Genomic DNA, 22,230 nt, shown 5'->3' on the forward strand with positions numbered 1-22,230 from the left:
TAGGGCTGCAGAGATGTTTCCTGGATTCAATTCTGTTATCTATTAACAGAGTAACAAATTATTGCAATTTATTGGCTTCAAAGAAAATATGTGTATCTCACAGTTTCTGTTGTTAGAAATCCAGACACGCCTTAGTTGGGCCTGCGTCTTTCAGGTCTTTCACAAAGATAGAATCAAGGGCTGACGAAGGCTAAGCTCTCATCTGAAGGGTAGATTGAAGAATAGTTGCCAGGTTCACCTTGTTGTAGATGAAATTATAGTTCCTCAAGAACCATTGGAACGGGATCCTTTGTTTCTTGTAGACTCTTGGCAGGGGGATACCCTCAGATCCTTGCCACTTGGGCCTTGCCATTTGGGCCTCCCCAAGATGGTGCCTCACTTCATCAATGACCACAAGCAAGTGAGTTTGCTAGCATGAGGAGGGTCATCGTATTCTATATACAGTCCATTGACAGAGATGACATGCCATCAGCTTATTAGGTGCACAGAGAGTTAAAGCAGGATGTGAACTCTAGGGAGCAAGGCTATTTGAGAGACATCCTAGTAGCTCTGTACTATAGAGTCAATGACTTCCCAGGTGGCTCATTGGTAAAGAATGTGCTTGCCAATGAAGGTTCAATCACTGGGTCAGAAAGAGCCCGTGGAGGGGGAAATAGCAACCCACTCCAGTATTTTTTCCCAGAGAATTCAATGGATAGAGGAGCCTGGTGGGTTATAATCTGTGGGGTCGCAAAGAGTCAGATATGGCTAAAGCAACTGAGCACACAAGATATTTCTAAAAGATTTCCTAATTTCTCAAAACCTCAGGATTTGTTGGTTTGCATATAAAAGACGTACCCACAGGCAAATGGTTTACTATCTCTACAAATTCACTAAGGGAGGCTAGCTAAGCCCTTTCCTGGATGTGTAGGTCCTAAGATATCAAGACATCATAAAATATAGAAAGTAACAAAGCATGATTACTGTACTTTAATATTCTTATGCTGTCTGCCAAACTTTGTTGGTCCAATATTAACGTTATGAGGCAAAGGAACTGCATTAGTTGATCAGAATAGCAAAGTGATTGAAACTATGGAAATACAACTGCCTTAGGGTTCAAACGTTAGGGTTTGAACACTAATTGTACCACTTTTTGGCCCCATACGATCATCTCTGAAAGTCAGTCCCTGCTTGTATGATGAGGATAGTCACAGTTCTCACATGATATGTTTGTTTTAGCATTAACTATAATCATGTATATAAACTAATTAGCCCAGTATCTTATAAGTAAGTGCGTTTTCAGTAGATATTAATTATTATCATCACTATCATCATTGAAAGTGAAAGTGAAAGTCACTCAGTCATTTGCGACCCCCTGGACTAAACAGTCCATGGAATTCTCCAGGCCAGAATACTGGAGTGGGTAGCCATTCCTTTCTTCAGAGGATCTTCCCAACCCAGGGATCGAACCCAGGTCTCCCACATTGCTTGTGGATTCTTCACCAGCTGAGCTACCAGGGAAGCCTACTACTATCATCATTAATAGCATTTTAATTTCCAAGGCTCAGAACTACTGCTTAAGCTTTTCTACATCTTTATCTTTCTATCATGGTTCAGAGCAAGACAAATATAAAGTGGAATGGAATTTTATTTGAAAGAAAAGTCAAAGGAAGAAAGTGAAAACAGGATATTAAATGGTTTATGGGAAGGGATGCGATTAGAAAAGAGAAAAGATGAAGAAACTGGATGCAATGGCTGTGAACAGCACCTTGTCTGAGACGCTCCATCCACTTCGCCTGCCCATTGCTTTCCCCCACTTTCTTTAGGGCGCTGCTGTTCACCACACGTCACCATCTCTCAATAGCTTTGTGTCTCCTTCCCTAATATATGACTCCCATAGGTTCTGAGCTTCTTAAGGAAAATCCAGGCTCAGGGCAAATGTGACTATCAGAATAACTGAACTCTGAATCTCTTATGAACATCCGTGTGTGTGAGAGGGTTGCTCAGTCGTGTCCAACTCTTTGTGACCCCATGGACTGTAACTCTCTAGGCTCCTCTGTCCATGGGATTCTCCAGGCAAGAATACTGGAGTGGGTTGCCATTTCCTTCTCCAGCGGCTCTTCCTGACCCAGGGATTGAACCCGGGTGATAGCAGTATCAATAACAGCACCTAAAACAAAGTGTCAATAACAGTGTCAAAGGCAGAAAAATAGTGTTGAAGCAGGAAATGCAATAAAATGTGGAGAACTCTCTTCAGGTGATAGCTGAGACTTATATATGAGACTCAAGGTTTTGTGTGTGTGTTTTGTTTTCAGTGTATTTAGTAAATCTGATGAAGGGATTTTGCAATTCCCCCCCTCCCCCTGCTGTTTCCACTTTCTCAGGGTGACCAGATTCCTTAAGCTTCTGCGTCCAGAATGCCAAGAGTATTATGGTCAGTTCGCCGCTTGGTTTCCACTGAGAGGATTGGAAAGTAGAAAGACTTAGTCACTTATTTTCACCACACTTGTGTAGTTTTTTCTTTAGGTAAACAAGCATATGGACCTTTTGCCCTTAAACTTCTGCTCTCCTTCCCCGTTCCCTTCAAGCTGTTTTAAACACACTAACCCTCAAGCCCACGTTGCCCCTAACAGAGACGCACACTGCCTTCTGCTTTATTCCCTTCATAATCGCTCTTCTATTTTCTCCCGCCCGTCCCAGCACCGCGTCGGTGGCCAGGCTGTGTTGTGAACGAGGCGTGTGTTTGCAGGGACAGGAAAGGGAACTGTGACCGCCTGCTGGATGGACTTTTTGCCTGCGGCTCTTCTGATAATGGGGGCAGGGATGATGTAGCTCTCAGAAAGACCTAAGATCAAGCCTGCTCAGGGGGAGACAGCTGTGTCAGAAGAGAACTGATGAATTGCCAACGCTACTCCCCTTGCCTCAGCAGCATATTCAGAAACCCCAGTTTCCCCAAATTTATCGTATCTGGCAAGTCTCCCGCTGCGTCGATCACAGTAGAGGAGAAAGCCAGGTGAGATTTCAGATCCGAGACACTGTTTCCTTTGCAGGCTTTCTAGAACATATTTGTTGACAGCCTCCTGTTGTGCAGTTTCCACCGGCTCCAAAGATTTCTCTTCTCCCCGATCAAATCCAAGGCTATTATTTAGGGAAAGAAAAATAAGTGAAAAAAAAAAAACACATAGAATTCCTTCACTGTCCCAGCCTGTTTATGGTAGGAGAGAAAAAGGCTGGGCAAGGAGGGAAGGGCAGTACGAGGGGGCAGGGAGACTTCGGTCAGTGGACAGCAGACGCCGTGGTGGACAGCAAGCCCAGGGTGATACCAGCTCCCCCTTCTCCTCCTCACCACCCTCTCCTCCACGATCTTGCTCTCTCTTCAAAGCTTAAAAGAGCTTCTTTTAGCTTTGCAGATATTAATCTATTTCAGCCATTTTAATTTTATGAGATAGATGCAATTTATAGAACTATGTTTCAGATTAAAAAAATATATATGATCAACTTTAAATACCTTGTTCAGCATAATCCCAAAGTGATCGAGGTGCATCTTTAACCAGCATTCCCAGTGTGTGCGAGCTCAGTTGCTCAGTCATGTCTGACTCTTTGAGACCCCACGGACTCACCTCTGTCCATGAGATGCTCCAGGCAAGAACACTGGAGTGGGCTGCCATTTTCTCTTCCAGATTATTCCCAGTAGTTATTTGTAAATACACCCTTAAAAACTGCCTGACTGAATGCTATTTGATACTATCAATGGAACATTGATATCTTTGCTGTTATTGTTTTTCAGTGGCTAAGAAGTGTCTGCCTCTTTGCAACCCCATGGACTGCAACATGACAGTCCTCCCGGACCCTCACTATCTCCCAGAGTTTGCCCAAGTTCATATCCATGGAATCAGTGATGCTATCAAACCAGCTCATCCTCTGCCACCCTCTTTTCTTTTTGCCTTCAATGTTTCTTAGCTTCAGGGTCTTTACTAATGAGTCAGCTGTTTGCATCAGGTAGTGAAAGTATTGGAGTTTCAGCTTCAGCATCAGTCCTTCCAATGAATATTCAGGGATGATTTCCTTTAGGATTGACCTCATTTGGATATATGTATCTTGGTTTCACACTGGGTCAGGAAGATCCCCTGGAGTAGCAAATGGCTACCCACTCCAGTATTCTTGTCTGGAAAATTCCACAGAACGGGGAGCCTGCAGGGCTAGAGTCCATGTGGTCGCAAAGAGTCGGACACAAATGAGTGACTGAACACCACCATCTTGGTTTCAAAGGGAATGTTTGGGCGAATATAAACTTAGGAGCCAGTCACGAAACAGAATAAGATGTGTAAATCTATAGGTAACGTTGACCTGTCGTCAGAGGTTGCTTCGAATCCCTTCCCCGGTGGCTCAGATGGTAAAAAATCTGCCTGCAGTGCACAAGGCCTGGGTTCAAACCCTGGATCAGAAAGATCCCCTGGAGAAGGGAGTGGCAACCCACTTCAGTATTCTTGTCTGGAGAATCCCATGGACAGAGGAGCCTGGCTGGCCACAGTCCATGGGGTCACAAAGAGTCAGATGACTGATTGACTAACACTTTCACTTTTCTATTTGTTAACCACTGGTGTCATTTTGGGAGAAGGCAATGGCACCCCACTCCAGTGTCTTGCCTGGAAAATCCCATGGATGGAGGAGCCTGGTGGGCTGCAGTCCATGGGGTTGCTAAGAGTCCGACACGACTGAGCGACTTCACTTTCACTTTTCACTTTCATGCATTGGAGAAGGAAATGGCAACCCACTCCAGTGTTCTTGCCTGGAGATCCCAGGGACGGGGGAGCCTGGTGGGCTGCCGTCTATGGGGTCGCACAGAGTCGGACATGACTGAAGTGACTTAAGAGCAGCAGCAGCAATGTCATCTTGGATATAGTACTTAGTAGTCCAAAAATTCAATTTGAGAGGCAGCATATTATAAGTGTTAAGAACATAAATTTCCAACTCTGCCACTGTGTGAAGGTGAACAAACTATTTACATTTCTAAGTATGATTTTTCCTCACCCACAAAATGGAAAAAGTAATTATAGCTATTTCAGAAAATTATTTTGAATTTTATAAGAATTAATATTTAGTAAATGTATGCTCTGTATTAAGTTCCATGCATTAATATTTTTCACTTCTTAAAAATAAAATTAGTAACAGTACTTACTCTGTACTCAAGAAACAAATGAAATAATGCACATATCCTGGAGTTCAGTTCAGTTTAGTTCAGTCGATCAGTCATGACTGACTCTTTGCAACCTGGAGTAGGAAATGACAATGAACATATAAATACTAAATAAATAAATATTAACTTGTTTTTAATAAGACATCTTAAATTCTGATGACTATGCCATGCATAATATATACATTCTTAATTTGTTATATTCTTTAACATAGATAAGATTGTTGTAGTTCTGCATAAATAAATATAAATTCTTATCTTGCTTCAATATTTATTCTTTTGATAACTTCTGAAAGGCATATACAGTGGCTCAAAAACAAAGCTGATGTTTTAAATATCCTTTACCTTGCCATGTACTTCAATATATGTTGATTCTTTTAGTTGAATCACTTCAGATATTTAAATGAAGTGTTTCTAGTTGATGCATAATTCATTGAAATTATTCGATATGTGATGACAGGGAATTTAAAAGATTTCAGATCTTTAAGTTTTCCTTTTATAGTATTTCCCATTTTGTCTAATATTTCAGTTAATAAATATTCTACGTTTTTCCATAATAAGTGATCTCCATTGCCAGTTTACAGATTTGTTTAAATGTGATCTTTTACAGTACTATATTTGGCAGTTTTAACAATTTTTTTCCAAGTTAGAACATTATTTAACTTCTAAAAACTTTTGAAAACCTTCTCTTCAATGTCATTATCAACGTGTTTCCAGTGGGTGTATTTTTTTCTTTTTTAATTGGAAAGGGTTTGCACAGCAAGGATTATTGATCCTGTTACTGAAGTCCTTATCCTTGGCGGCTCTCACTGACCTCACTGCCACAGAAAAATACCTCTTCATGACTGATGAGGGAAACTAGCTGAGTTGTCTAGAGACATTTACGAGTTTTCATTATTCAGTACTCATCTAGATGCACCGCTCTCTAAGTAAAAACCCCAGGAAATTTGATTGTTTTTCTAAACAGATAACATTGTAACCAGGCTTCCCTCCTGGTTCAGATGCTAAAGAATCTGCTTGCAATGTAGGAGACCCAGTTTCCACTGCTGGGTCAGGAAGAGCCCCTGGAGAAGGAAATGGCAACCTACTCCTGTGTTCTTGCCTGGAGAATTCCATGGACAGAGGAGCCTGGTGAGTTACAGTTCCAGCGGTCTCAAAGAGTCAGACATGACTGAGCAACTAACACACACACACACACACACACACATCATTGTAATCAAAGACTGTGAAAAAATTCCTAGGTGTTTTTCAAAGAAACATCTTGAAATAAACATTATAACTCCACGGATTGAGCTGACAGAGAGCATGATTTCTGTGCAACGTGAAAAGTGTGAGCACTTCTACCCTTCCCTCGTCGTGAGTGTTAGTGCAGAAACTGCTACCAGAAGGATATGGGAAGCCAGAGGGGAACTGAGAACATTGGAAATCTAGAGAGGCTTTTTTCTAACTGGAGGTCTTCCTTGCAAGAGCTAAGGGGCACATTTGATTCTGCCAAACTACCAAACATGTCCCAGTAATAGTGCAGCTTTTGGGTAAGACTTAAGCTCTTCCAACTTGTCTGGCTTGGTGGTCATAGTACTGCATGGAGGGAATGAATATAGAGGAATTGCATTTGTGTGTTCAAGGCTCCATATCTAGAATTTTTCCCTAAGTTAAGTTTTGAAAATATAAATAATAAATAGACTATGAAAGCTAATGATAGAACACTAGAACAAATAGAAAGACAAGAGGTTCAGAATAATGATACGATGCTAGGTAGGTACTTATGGGTTCTCTTGAGGCCAACACTTGAAGAGATACAAAGGGTGATGAAAAGAGCATAAGCATCAGAGAAAGAAACCTCTATTCCATTTTGACTGTTTCATTAAGCTAGCTGTGCAACACATTTAAAGTTTTGCTCCATGGTAACCTATCTAAAAATCAAGATGATTTTTCAGTGTTATTCCAACTGTGTTCCTCGAACTTTTGAAGTTAGAGGGTACAGTTCTGGGAAGATCAGAGTGTGTAGCCCACTTCCCTCTGGAAATAGAGGTCACATTTTATTTTTCTTCTGATAATATCATATTTTATTAAGCTAGAGTTTATCAAAGAACTTTATTTCTCATAAAGCAATCCCCTTCACAGTGGAAACATTACCTCTTTACCATAGTGTCTAGAATATACTAAATATCCAAGGAACCACTCTGTCACTATCTTTAATAAATAGATACAAATATAATTTAGGATGCAGATACAAGCATAGATGAGGATACAATAAAACACTTTTATTCATTCCATATACCTTAACTTAGAATGCAATGTGAATTTTCATTCAGTACAGATTCCCCAAGATACTAAAGGAAAGAAAGATTTATTAATTGGTAATTATAGTATTAATAATGATACTGAGTAAAAGTTAACTCCTCTGATGCTTTTTCAAGTATTCTAAACACTAAGCTAAATTGTTTCACAACACTATCTCATTTGTTTCTCAAAATAACCTAAAGTAGTTTCTTTTATAGTTTCTTTTCTATTTGGGGAAGTAAAATTGCTTCTTAAAGATTACAAAACTAGAGAGTGGTGATGCCAACATATGAACCAGATCATGTATCAGTATTTCCAAACCCATGATTTTCTGCCATAGTCAGCTTAGCCAATCTGCTGGCTGGGTTTAAACTGGGAATCAGTTAATTATTATTGGTTATTTTATCTGTGTTAACAGTATTGTTAATAGTATATTTACTAACTTGCAAAATATGAGGAATTTTTCTAGTTTCTAATTTAATTAAGTGATGGTTAGAGAAAATTTTCGGCTTCCCTGGAGGCTCAGTGACAGATTTTATTTTCCTGTACTCCAAAATCACCATGGATCATGACTGCAGCCATGAAATTAAAAGACACTTGCTCCTTGAAAGGAAAGTTATGACAAACCTAGACAGTGTATTAAAAAGTAGAGACAAAGGTCAATATAGTCAAAGCTATGGTTTTTCCAGGAGTCATGTACAGATGTAAGAGTTGGACCATAAAGAAGGCTGAGTGCTGAAGAATTGATGCTTTTGAACTGTGGTGTTGGAGAAGACTCTTGGGAGTCCCTTGGACTGCAAGGAGATGCAACCAGTCCATCCTAAAGGAAATCAGTCCTGGGTGTTCATTGGAAGGACTGATGCTGAAGCTGAAACTCCAATACTTTGGCCACCTGGTGCGAAGAACTGACTCATTGCAAAAAGACCCTAATGCTGGGAAAACTTGAAGGCAGGAGGAGAGGGGATGACAGAGGATGAGATGGTTGGATGGCCTCACTGACTCAATGGGGAGTGATTTTCAGCAAACTCTGGGAGATAATGAAGGACAGGGAAGTCTGGCATGCTGCAGTTCATGGGGTTGCAAAGAGTTGGACACAACTTATAGACTGAACAACAATTGCTGGCTCAGAAAGTAAAGAATTTGCCTGCAGTGCAGGAGACCAGGGCTCAATCCCTGGTTTGGGAAGATCTCCTGGAGAAGGGAATGGCTATACACTGCAGTACTCTTGCCTGAAGAATCATGGACAGAGAGCCTGACGGACTACCATCCACGGGGGTCCCAAAGAGTGGGGCACAACTGAGACACTAACACTTTAGAAAACCTTTTATGGCCACTTTCTGTGGTCAGTTTACACAGATCTTCATGTTAGTAAAATAATATCTGTTATGTTGCTGCTTATGGTAATTTTTTCATGTTGCATTTCTTATTGTTCTTAAAGCTTTTTGTGCTGTGTTCTTAGTCGCTCAGTGGTGTCTGACTCTTTGGGACTCCTGGACTGTATGTAGCCCACCAGGCTCCTCTGTCCATGGGATTCTCCAGGCAAGAATACTGGAGTGGGTTGCCATGCCCTCCTCCAGGGGATCTTCCCAACACAGGGAATGAACCCCGGTCTCCTGCATTGCAAGCAAATTCTTTACCAACAGACCCCCAGGGAAACCCTGAGATAGTTGTTGACTGACAAAATCAATTCTCAACCAAACTAATACAGACTTCTCTATTAACACCAAGAACTCTACTGTATGATTTCACTACAAAAATGTTTTGCTTCATTTTATATTTGGCTAGATTGATATTGTCCACATTATTTATAGAATATGAGCATCTATGACATAGGAAATGTTTTAAAATTATATGATTAGTTTTAAAGCGGCTTGAATCCTGTCCTGGCTCAGACTGTAAAGCATCTGACTACAATGTGGGAGACCTGAGTTCGATCCCTGGGTCGGGAAGATCTCCTGGAGAAGGAAATGGCAACCCACTTCAGTATCTTGCCTGGAAAATCCCATGGACGTAGGAGCCTGGTGGGCTAGAGTCCATGGGGTAGCAAAGAGTTGGACACGACTGAGCGACTTCACTTTCTTTCTTTCTTTAAAGTGGCTTACAGAGTACCTCATGAAGATGAAAGATTTATCACCTTTGCTTAATTTTTCTTCTCTAATCTTTTCTTAGTTTATATCTGCTGAAATTGCACCTTCTTAGATCATTTTTCTGACTGTCCAGCCTAATATTATTGTATACAATATGTAGATATATATGAACATTAAGTTGACAATATAATTTTTGGTAAAATTTTATTGACTGAATAAGAGTAAATGATATGTATGAAACTTTCTGTATCAATTTTCTTCCAATAATACTTGAAAAATTGAAAAAGAGAATGTGGTTATATCTTTAATGATGCAATTTTAATTGTCACAAGCTAATACTTGATTCATCATCACATTTTCTTTTGTAGTTTCATCACTTCTTTCTATTTTGCACCTTGTATCTTTGCCCCATCTCCCCAATTCTTTCTTCTCTTCCTCCTTTCCCCCATTTCTGAGAAGACAGTGAATTTTTCTGAGTCTGGCTGGTTAAACTCTTTGTCCTTTGTAATGTCTAGCAGTCAGTAGACTTTGCAAAGGAGGAAATTAAAATGGCAAACTCAGAAACTTCAGGTCAGATAATAGTGCTCGTCTTTATGAGTAGAGATGCAAAGGATGCAGTTGCATTTTTCTGAGAGTTTCAGTGTGGAGCTGTTATTGTTTATGATGAAGATAAGCCATCGTGGGGATCAACCTGCATTTTGCATTCACTTTAATAAGTTTCCTTCTTGTTGTCCAGAGATGTGCATCAGCGTAGATTGGAAGCTACTGAACCCTCCATTTTCCATTCAGGAAATGTGTGCCTCAATGAAATATTAATACCCTTTCCTTTCAGCTTTTAAAATATGACCTATTTTATCAATTGTTTCTTCCTGATTGCTGTTAAGAACAAAAGAGTCTGTTTATTAAAATAAAAAAACACACACAAGTAGAGCCCTGGTTATTAATAACATGCCATCATTGAACTTGACATTGTTTGACTGGTAGAGAAGACATAAAGTAGGATCATGAAACATAATAAATTGCAACACAAAAACAGTGTGTGTGCTGAAGCCGAAGTCAAGTTAAGGGCATATCCACACATACCGTTATACATTTACTCTGATTCCTGAATACTAAGGGAGGTTGTGTCTAGATATACCTGAATTGACACAAAATGTGCCTATATATGAGTAAACTTCCACAACACTAAGGATTTCAAGTTATCCATTTACTAATTATAGAGAAATTCTCATTAGCGTGTGTTTCCATTTACATATGCACTCATTTATTAAACAGCTATTGACTGCTTATAATGCAACAATTTCTAGGCTCTAGAAATAGAGCTATAAACCACATAAGACTTCTATCCTCATAGAGGAGGAAGGACATGGTAAAAATGAAAACAAAAATATCATTTCAGACTGCAATAATGGCCTTGCAAGATGAGTATATATGCTGAGTGCTGTTAGAGATATTTTAAAGATGGTAAGGAAAGACTTTTGGAAAGAGGTGACTTCTGAGATCAGATATAAATAGCAAAAGAACCATGCAAAGCAGAGGAAGCCCCTGTGGTGAAGGGAACAAAAGATACAAAGGCAGTGGTGTCCCTGAAACAGAAAGAAGACCTGTGAGGCAGGAGTACCTTGATTGTTGTTGCTGTTTAGTTTCTAAGTCTTGTCTGACTCCGCGATCCCTTACTGAAGCCTGTCAGCCTCCCCTTTCCATGGGGTTTCCCAGGAAAGAGCTATGGAGTGGGTTGCCATTTCCTTCTTCACTGACCTTGATTGGAGAAAGGAATAGGCACCAGGGTATGTGGAGTCATGTAGGGTATTTATAAAAAAGATTGAATGTTATTATAAGTTTTAGAACAAGTTATTGAAATATTTTTATTTTTATTAAAAAATTTTTTCCATTTATTTTTATTAGTTGGAGGCTAATTACTTTATAATATTGTAGTGGTTTTTGCCATACATTGACATGAATCAGCCACGGATTTACATGTGTTCCCCATCCCGATCCCCACTCCTGCCTCCCTCTCCATCCCATCCCTCTGGGTCTTCCCAGTGCTCTTTTAATCAAAATAGTGAATGATCTTCCCTGGTTCAATTCTTGGGTTGGGAAGATCCTCTGGAGAATGGATAGGCTACCCACTCAGTATTCACGGGCTTCCCTGATGGCTCAGATAGCAAAGAATCTGCCTGTGATGTAAGAGACCTGGGTTGAGGAGACCCCTTGAGGAGGGCATGGCAACCCACTCCAGTATTCTTGCCTGGAGAATCCCCAGGGACAGAAGAGCCCAGCGTGCTGCAGCCTATGGGGTTGCAAAGAGTCAGACATGATTGAGAGACTAACAGCTCAGCACGGTGAATGATCTTATGCTGTTTTTAAATTTCATGATCATGTTGTCCTCTGTGTGGATATCTGGTTGTGATGTGATAAATTTGGAAGTGGAGAATCAGTTAGAAGGGTATTTTTGGCTGTACTAATGAAAGACAGTGTCACTTTTGAACTGTGGAGAAAGTGTAGACAGTGAGAAGTGCTTAGGTTTGGGTGAAAATTTGTGGATTAAAGTCAACCAGAATTATTGGTGGGAGGCATGAGTATATATAAAGAAAGAAAGTAGTTAAAAGTGAGTGTAGTTTTTGTTTTAAACAATTAGATGCATGATAGTGTCATTGGAGAATAAGAAGATTGCTATAGATTTAAATTTCATAGCTTAAAATCAATAAAGATAAATCTGATATGCACCTTGTTATGAGTATTATACATTTGTTATAAATATTAAAGTCTTGATAACTCTTGAAACTTTTATTTTGGGACTCAGGGATAGACTCTAGTGGATACCAAATATGTTTATTTATGAAAGGAGTTTGAAAATATATTGCATCCCAAACTTTTATATCTGGTCTGTCATATATGTACATTGAATTTAAGTCTTGAATAACTTTTAAAAGAATACTGAAGTGGGTAGCCATTCCTTTCTCCAGGGAATCTTCCTGACCCAGGGATTGAACCCAGGTCTTCTGCTTTGCAGGCAGATTCTTTACTGTCTCAGCAGCCAGGGAAGCCCCAAAAGCATACTAGCCCCTTATACTGAAAATTAATGATGGATATAGTTAAGTTGAAGGGTTACAACCTAAATAATGGATGATATTTTTATAATTTGGATGACATTTTATTTTATAGTGAAAAAATAAGTTAACATAAATGAGCACTGAAAAATTCAGTAACGAGCATTAACTGAAGAGATATGAGGAAAATAGGGTAAAGTTGGCTTTTGAAATGTTTTTTTTTTTTTTAAATCAGGAGAGAAAAGGGGAAATATTTTATGCAGTAGTCTGGATGAACTATATCTAATAGGACTAATTCACATATGAAAACACTTGTCCAAAATGGTCTAGGTCATTTAAAACATGACTGAATACACAGCATGTTCTAACCTGTAACATTTGCAGGCACATTTCTTTGAAGGATCCAAGTGCCTGCATCGCTTCAGATACTGTTGGAATTCACCTGAGTAATTTCTATTATGCTTGTGCAACTGTGTTGCCTGACTTTCATTTCCTTTGAATTGTGAACACAATTTACTTTTCTGGCATGAAGTAATATTTTATTTCCTCACTGGTATTAAGAACACACTTTTGTAAGAAGTGTATTTTGGTTAAAGATTTAGCAATTTTCAGCCCATCTTTATTTTGAAATTCAATGTTGTTAATCTACAATCTTCCTTGAGGTATTTTTTATTACTTCTGCAAACAGGTATTTAAATCACTTTTTTAAAGCTATGAAGGCATATGGTTATTTTAATAAATTAATTTTTAAAAGTATGTTAATCTTTGCAATGAACAATACAACACTACTTCTATAGCTATTTCATTACTTTGTGTATTATCTCATTAAAATAATGAGTCAGAACAAATGCACCTGTATAAATCTAGATTCATATAATTATTTTATATGAAATATTAATATCTCCATGTTGATATAATGTCAATGATATCAGCAATGAAAATAGACCCTGAGGGGGAAAAAAAAATAGACCCTGAGGTAAAAAGCTCAAAATCTTTGAAGTAAAAGAAATCTGCAATTGGTATAGAGCGAAATAGTATCCGTAGACATTGGCTTTTTAATATAAATTTAGATGAAGCCAGATACATTGTCTCATATGTCTATGTCTTGCATAATACCCTTCAGGTCTGTCTTGGTCTACTTGAGATAAAGCTTACTCTTAAATTGGAGAAACAGAAAACGTAACCCAGATAATTTTGGTGAGGTTAGGCTACAACTTTCCCATTTCTTGGAAATGCAATGAGGAGATTTAGAGATAATTCATAAAAATAAAGTATCCAATGACTAGCTAAATAACCTCAAGCAAGAAAAATGCTGCCTGTCTTCGCTAGGTTTGATTAAACATAATGCGTGAAGTTGTGCTTTCATTCAAGTAGTTGCTGCAGAGGATGTTTAGATGAAAACTTTTATAAATAGTAGAGTAAATAAGGAAATTATCTGAGTTTTATGAACTGTGTGCTAGAAGTTTGATTTACCATAAAGTACCTTTCCCCTAAAGAATTATTATGCATATATTATATGTTGAATACAATAATACATTTAGGGATACAAAAGTGAACTAGATGGGTGTGTATCTAGCTTCTCAGATTTTACATTCTAGCATAAAAGGAAAAGGAAACACAAGCATCTAAAACAGCAAAGTATGAAGTTTTCTAAACAAGAACAAAAAAGATTAATATTGGCTGGAACTACTTTGAGCAAGGGGTTAGATCAGTATGCTTTAAGGTAAAGATATTTAAGCTAAGTACATCAGAAAAAAAAAGAATTAGCCATAAATATATAAAATAAGTTCAAGTGAAACTTTCTGCAGGAAAATGAAAGAATTTGGGAAAATTTTTTAAATGTTAAAGTTACACTTGATCATAATTATTGTGGGACCACTTGTGGTCACTTTGACAAGGTGATATATTGTGTTTTTTTCAAAGAATCCCTAAACCATTAGACATTTGTTCAGTTCAGTTCAGTTCAGTCTCTCAGTCGTGTCTGACTCTTTGTGACCCCGTGGACTGCAGCACGCCAGGCCTCCCTGTCCATCACCAACTCCCAGAGCTTATTCAAACTTACATCCATTGAGTCAGTGATGCCATCAACCATCTCATCCTCTGCCGTCCGCTTCTCCTCCCACCTTCAGTCTTTCCCAGCAGCAGGACATTTCCCAATGAGTCAGTTTTTTGCATCAGGTGGCCAAAATATTGGAGTTTCAGCTTCAGCATCAGTCCTTCCAATGAACACCCAGGACTGATCTCCTTTAGGACGGACTGGTTGGATGTCCTAGCAGTCCCTTGGACTGAATCTTCTCCAACACCACAGTCCGTTGGGTCAAAAAGGCTCGGAGACAACTGAAGTGATTTAACACAGCATACGACCTTTGTCAAGTCCTTAAAATACACAATTCGGGGTCCTTTTTCAAGGACCCAATTTGCCTGAGACCTCAGCCTTGGACAAATTAGAATTTCAAGCCAAGGGATAAAAAGAGAGAGAAAAGAGTCAAAGAGACATTTTAAATCTCTGCCTGTCTGAATTTATCTATGTCTCAGTGTGTGTCTTTGTTTTTGCATAATATGAGGTTAATTTGTAAATGAGCTCTAAGTCTATTGACTTAAAAAAAGCAAGCAGTTACAAAGTGAACAATTAAAAGGGGAATTAACTTAAATGAAATTTCAGGTTCATGTGAACTGGGAAATATTCAATTTTAAGTATCTAGTATTAATGCTTGCCTGCTAATCTAAGACATGTCTTGAGACATCAGCATTGTGTAAAACTGTCATTGAGCCTAGGTTTAATGAAAGCTAAATTTGTCAGCAAGGAAAGTAACTTGAGTGAAGAAACTTCTAAAAAAGGAAAACATAAATGAGACAAGAGATTTTAGATCAACTCTTAATAATAATTATACTTTGGGAATGTCTATCTAAACTAGTCTCTCCAGCTTGGGGTAACTTGAATTTCTAGGATTGTGGTAAACTAAGTGATGAAAGTTTATTGAATAGCTAGGTCATTTCCAAATAAAATAAGACTTTGAAACATTAATTCCTAAACACTAGCTTCCTCTTACAGAGAAACTAAAGAGGTTTTAACTATTCACGGACATGTTTGGTTACCATGGTACACACTCACATGTGTGTGTGTGTGCGTGCATGCTAAGTTGTTTCAGTCATGCCCAACTCTTTGATATACTGTGGCCTGAGCTCTGCAGGCTTCTCTGTCCATAGAACTTTCCAGGCAAGAATACTGGAGTGTGTCGCCTTGTCCTCCTCCAGGAGATGTTCCCAACCCAGGGATCGCATCCGTGTCTCATTATGTCTCCCGCACTGGCAGGCGGGTTCTTTACCACTAGCACCACCTGGGAGTATCTGATAGTTAAGTTCAAACATTCTAAAAACTCAATATTTTTTTCACTCCCTCTGTGTTTTATGTTTTGGGCTTCATCCTTTATATCTATTTGTGTATACGTCAACTAATACTGTGATTATCACTGATTTCATGATTTTTTATTTCTTTTGCCTTTAGACTAATTTATTTAAGTGGTTGATCCACTGCCTTTACTATGAATTTGCCTTTACTATTGGGATTTTCCCTCCCTACATATTTAATTTATTATTATAATCTTTACTCTTTCACTGAGAAACCTCTTTTAACAGTTATTGTATGGTCAGCTTAGTGATGGCATACGCTTCCTGTATTCTTTCGTCTGCGAAAATCTTTATCTCTCAATTCTGAATGATTTTGGGGTAGAGTCTCCTTGATCAGAGTATTTTCTTTTCCCTTCCAGCATTCTAAATACCTCGTGCCACTCCCTTCTGACCTTTAAAACTTCTGCTGAAAACTCAGACTTTATGGGTTTCCCTTTTATGTGATTCTTTATTTTTCTCTTGTTACCTATAAAATTCTCTCTTCAAATTTTGCAGTTTAAATTACGATCAATATTGGGGGGGGGGGTGTTGCATTTTGGATTCATCTTTGTGTACTCTTTACACCCCCTGGACCTGGATATCTGTTTCCTTCTTCAAGTTAAGAAAGTTTATAGCCATATGGTTATCAAACATATGTCTTGCCTTCTTCTCTCTGTCTTTTCCTTCTGTTACCCTATAACGCAAATGTTACTGCTCTTGATGTTGGACCACAGGTCCCTTAAACTATCTTCCTTTAAAGGTTTTCCTTTTCGCTCGTATGATTGGGTGGTTTCTACTACTGTATGTTTCAGATCCCGTATATGCTCTTCTGTATCACTTCGTCTGTTAACTCCTTCTGGTGTATTTTTCATTTTCATTTCAGCTATGATTAAAACATATTTTCTAGTTTTGTCATAGTTCTCACTGTATTCCTTGATTCTTTCTCTGAGTTCAATTAGCATATGTATGACTATGGCTTCGAACTTTTATAAGGTAAATTATTCATCTTTATTTCATTGCTTCCCCCCCCCGCCCCCGCCAAGATTTAACCGTTCTTTCATTGAAATATAGTCTTCTTTTTATCCGTTGTGTGTAGCTTCCTCTGTCTCATGAAATCGGCTGAAACAGTCACCTATGGCAGCCCTGAAGGCACGCTCCGGTGCGGGACCTTCCCGGCGAGGTCTGTGTGTGCCCGCTGGTTTTGGAGGGAGAGGCGGCCCCGCAGTGCTCACGGACGGTGGTGCCGCAGCGCAGGGACAGCTGCTGTCTGGCGGGGAGGGGCAGCGTCAGTCTAAACCCAGACTTCCCGGTGGGGCTGGGCCCGAGGGCCTGCAGCAGGGCCCGGGGACCGGGGCTTCTTCCCGGTGCGATGGCACGTTCCACCTTGGCTTGAGGTGTGCCGGGCCTTGGGGCGGGTGTTTGCCCTTCCGAGCTCTTTCTGCACGTTTCCTGGTGTGCGCCGTGGCCAGGGGTGGGCCGACGGCGGGAGGCGTCGCGGTCCCCGCGCCGACCGCGTGTGCAGGGCGCGGCGGCCGGGTCCGCCCCAGCGGCCTGCAGACCGGCGGGGACCCGCGCCAACCCCGGCTCCCCTCGGGCCTGCATCCACGTCCGCGCCGCTCCTGCCCCGCGGGGAGCCCCCGGGAACAGGCGAGGCTGCGCGGGAGGCGCGCGTGGGCCGCGTGTGCAGGGGCGGTCCGGCAGCAGCCCGGAGGCCGTTTTCAGTCTGCTCCCGGCAGTGGGGCCGGACTAAGCGAGGACCATATCTCAAGAGTCTAGGTTTCTTCAATGTGGGGAACCTGGCTTGTCTTCCCGGCATTGCTCCTCCAGCGCTGGGGGGCCTGATATGGGGCCCCAACTCTTGGCTGCCCGGGTAGGATGTGTGAGCCTGTGGTACCCCTTTCTTTTTGTGGGTCACCCTTTAGGCGTGTGGGTGTCAACCAGACTGCTTCGCCTTCCCTTCTCCCAGACCCCGTGTTGCTCTTTCCCAACAGTCTCGCTTGCAGGAGAGTTGTTCTGCTAATCTTCCAGTCATTTCCCAGTGAGAGTTGCTCTGCGTGTCATTATAGTTTTGAAATGTTCATGAGGGAGGCGAGTTTGGGTTTTTCTACCTCACTATCTTATTGTCATCCCCTTTCCCACCATCAATAGCTTATTTATTTCCCTGTGAATGGTCAATTACATTTTTTTTAATTTAAAAATATTAAAATTTAAAAATAAATTTAGACTTCTTTCCCTGTGAATGGGCAATTACATTTTTTAAATGACTGCAAGCAAGTTAGCACTCAATATTCTTGTCCTATATAATTTTGGTCTGATAAATTTCTGAAGGTAATATTTCTGTTCTAAAGTTTCTGTATTATATCTATGGTAAATTGCCCTTTAGAAATATATGTTTCTGTTCTTTTGTCTTTTAATCAGAATACAAACTTTCTGTACATTTTTGCTAATGTTGTAGGTGAAATGTGTAGTTTTTAAATTTGAGATTTTTGAATTTTACTGGTGAACTTGAACATGGTCGATCACGAATTATATCTACACACTTTAAAATATTTTCTTACTGAAATATTTGCTTTACTCAAGAGAGGTGGGGTTATATGAAACTCCAATACTTTCGCCACCTGATGGGAAGAGCTGACTCACTGGAAAAGACTCTGATGCTGGGAAAGATGTAAGGCAGGAGGAGAAGGGGATGACAGAGGATGAGATGGTTGAATGGCATCACCCGCTCAATGGACATGAGTTTGAGTAAACTCCGGGTGTTGGTGATGGACAGGGAGGCCTAGTGTGCTGCAGTCCATGGGGTCGCAAAGAGTCAGAGGTGACTGAGTGACTGAACTGAACTGAACTAAGGTTATATGTAATAATAATGAAATCTCAGTATCTCAGGAGCTTAAAATAAGGAAACAAAATATTTTTATGTATGTCCCAAACAGATGAATATGAAGCAGCACTCCTTGAATGTTCCTCTCTAAGTCTAAAAATTGTGTTGAAACCCTATACTCTTTCCCTAATGTAGCTGTGGATTGTGGAACTCTTAATTGTGAAGTTTGGGGAAAGAGAAAGAGAGGCCTGGAGTACTGCAAGTTTGCTTTCAAGCCCGTATTTGGAAGTGACTTATGTTTCACATTTCATTGGCCAAAAATAAGTCATAAAACTCCCAGCTTCACTTCAGGAGAAACTGAGAAAGGTGTGATGATGTCTCCACTTCTGTGATAGTATCTTGGTACCATGTTCACAAAGTTTCTTCCCATCTAAAGATTAAAGAACTATTATTACTACTACATTTAATGATGGTGATAATAATACTCATTTCTATTATTATTAAATTTAAGATTTTCTTATTCTTTATCCAAATGACATCACAATATTCATTTTTAAATCAAATAAGAAATAGCTCTTGAATCTACAAATTTTCTGCATTTTTATATAGTCATTTTTATACATTCTGTCATAAGAAGTGTTAAAATATAAGTCAAGTTGTGTTGGTCCCTTCTTATTGGTGTAAAAATACTCTGTGGCGTTGAAGTTACAGTTATTCCAAGCCAATAATATGACACCAGTTTGATTAAGTAGACGTTTCTCATTTGTTAAATTTCAAGGAGAATTTGAGGTTATTATGTGCTGTTCCACTTGTACTCACATTATAAAGGTAAATAATGCACAATCCTTGCCATATCCAAATGTAGTAGATTGAGTGTTAGCATTCCAGAAAATCAGGTTCATGTTTAACTCCCAGAATTTATATATGTAACCATATTTGGAAAAAAGAGACTTGACTTATGTCATTAAGTTAAGGATCTCCAGATGAGACTTTTCTGGATTATCCAGAATGCAATGTCCAATGACTTTCTGAGGAAGAAAGAAGGAAATTAGACACACACAAAAGAGAAAATGATCAAGGAGGTGGAAGGAAGGTGAAGGAGAAATTGGAGTTATGCAACCATAAACCAAGGAGCATTTGTATTCATCAGAAGCCGGAAAAGGCAAGGAACTTTCAGTCTTAGCTAAGGATTCTCTCCTTGACTCTGTAGGGAGAAGCAGGCTCTGCTGATATCTTGATGCTGTCCTTTGGACTCCAGAACTGTTAGAGAATAATTTTCAGTTGTTTTAAGCTAGCAGGTCTATGTTAAATTGTTGCTGCAGTCCTAGGAAACTAATAAAGTAACAATTCTGTTCTCACAAAGCTCAGTGTGGGGAAGACAGACACATATACGCACAAAAATCTGTGAAATACTGCCTTTGAACCGGAGATGAGTTCAAGCTCCTATTCCTCTAATTAACTGCTTTCTTAAAAATTTGATTATACTTTAATTTTCTCATCTATATAATGAAAAATATAGTTCTTGACTATTGCATATTCTGATTAGAGAAGGAACTGATATTCATATCACATGTTCATCCTCTCAGGAGAGAGGGTAGTATTGTCTATTATTTAACAACCATATTAATCAAGCACACTTGAGGAATAATAACATACATAATTTTACTTTACTGTATGTTTACATTGTTTCTTTCAAATTGTATTGCCTCAACAAGAGGGTTAATGTGGGAATAATTCCTTCACATTAGGAACTCTTTGCTCTTTTAATACTCACCACCGTCTCTGGGTTCTCAGTGGATGTACTCCTTCCCAATAGGTTATTTGAATTCTGTCTTTCCTCTATAATCTCTGTGTGAATCCTTGTTACTTATTTTTGTCTTTTTTTCCCTATCTTTTTGTCTACTTGCCCATGTCTTCCTTGTTCTGCTAAGTAGGATGAAGTCATTTCCTTAAAATCCTGTTATTCTTATTTCTTCTTATCACATCCTTTTATGCTAGAAGTGTTTCCATATTTCCCTCAGCTGCATATTAAATATGCAATATAAAAATTTGAACAATGTGGTTTTTAAAAAGTGATATAAATTTCTTTGGATACGAGTAAGTATATTCTCAACCTTCAATAAATCCTTGCAATGGATGATCTCTTGGACTTTTGTTCCTGGCTTGATTCTTTTTCCAAATATGATCAGTAATAACTCAATTCCCAAAATGATGAAACTTATCGGAGCTTGAAAGACTACATAAATGTTCAAGGAACTTGATTTTTTTCCAAGGAGCTTGATTTTACTGCAGAAAACTGATGGGTAAATGCACCACAGGAAACTCAATTTCAAGACATAGAAGTATTGCTGAGCTTATTGATTTGATCTGTATCTTCACCCTGGGATGCCACTTTCTTAACAAACTTTCTATCAATATCTTGTTTCTCTGTATATAGAAGAAACAAAAATATTAAAAAATTTTTTTCTAAGGTTTATAATATCATAGTACCCAAATTATATAGCAAGTTGCTATCTAATGAAAACCTTAAGAAGGTCAAAAGATAATAAGTATCATTTTGAGATTGACTAAAATAGTAGAGATTATCTAAGTAAAAAGAAGTAAGGCTGATTCAATTGGAATAAGACCATGAAAGCCAAGACTAGAAAGAACTTGCCATGTTAATATAGTACTTACATAATATATTACTTAATCTCTCCACACGCAGAGCTTATTTGACAAATTACATGCGCAAGACTGGCCCTTCCTTGATTTTGAATCATTGCACAGTGCATATTTAACAACTCTGTGAAGATGCTTTATCACGACACTTCAGGATATTCTTGAATTCTTAGAATTCCACTTTGCAACTTAGGAGTAGAACTTTCCTTAATACTTTCAATGTGGGATTAATGCAGAACAGAATATTATACTCTATGACAGAGCAAAAAGGAGTGGATTCTCCTTCACAGTAAGCATCCAGGGGAACGGATCTCAGAGCAGGGGTGTTAATAAGTAAGTGATAGAGAATAAAGATTCCTGAACGTTGTCTTGCCTGGTGGTGTTTTTAAAGGTAGAATGAAGGCAGCTCAAGGGAACAGGACAACGTTGCAGAAGGAAAGTAGAGGTGAAACCAGAGTCCCAGTTAATCTGCGTCCCTGGTCTCATGACCTCGGAATCCTGTGTCACTGTGCCCTAATGCTTGGTTTACATAGCCGTGCTTTTCTAGGCCATAATTTTTATACAGGATTTAATTCACAATATTAAAGCATTCATTCATTCTTGCAACAGAGTTTTCTCAAGTGTCCACAGTGTGACTACAAGGCCTATGATTTAGTGACACAAAGATGTGTAAGACAGTCTTCACACAGATGAAACTTCTAGAGTAGGACGCAAATACAAGTAATAAATGTTTTTAATGGAAAGAGACTGTACTAAATGTTTAAGATT

Source organism: Cervus canadensis, chromosome 12, assembly GCF_019320065.1.
Source record: "Cervus canadensis isolate Bull #8, Minnesota chromosome 12, ASM1932006v1, whole genome shotgun sequence".
NCBI lineage: Eukaryota > Metazoa > Chordata > Mammalia > Artiodactyla > Cervidae > Cervus > Cervus canadensis.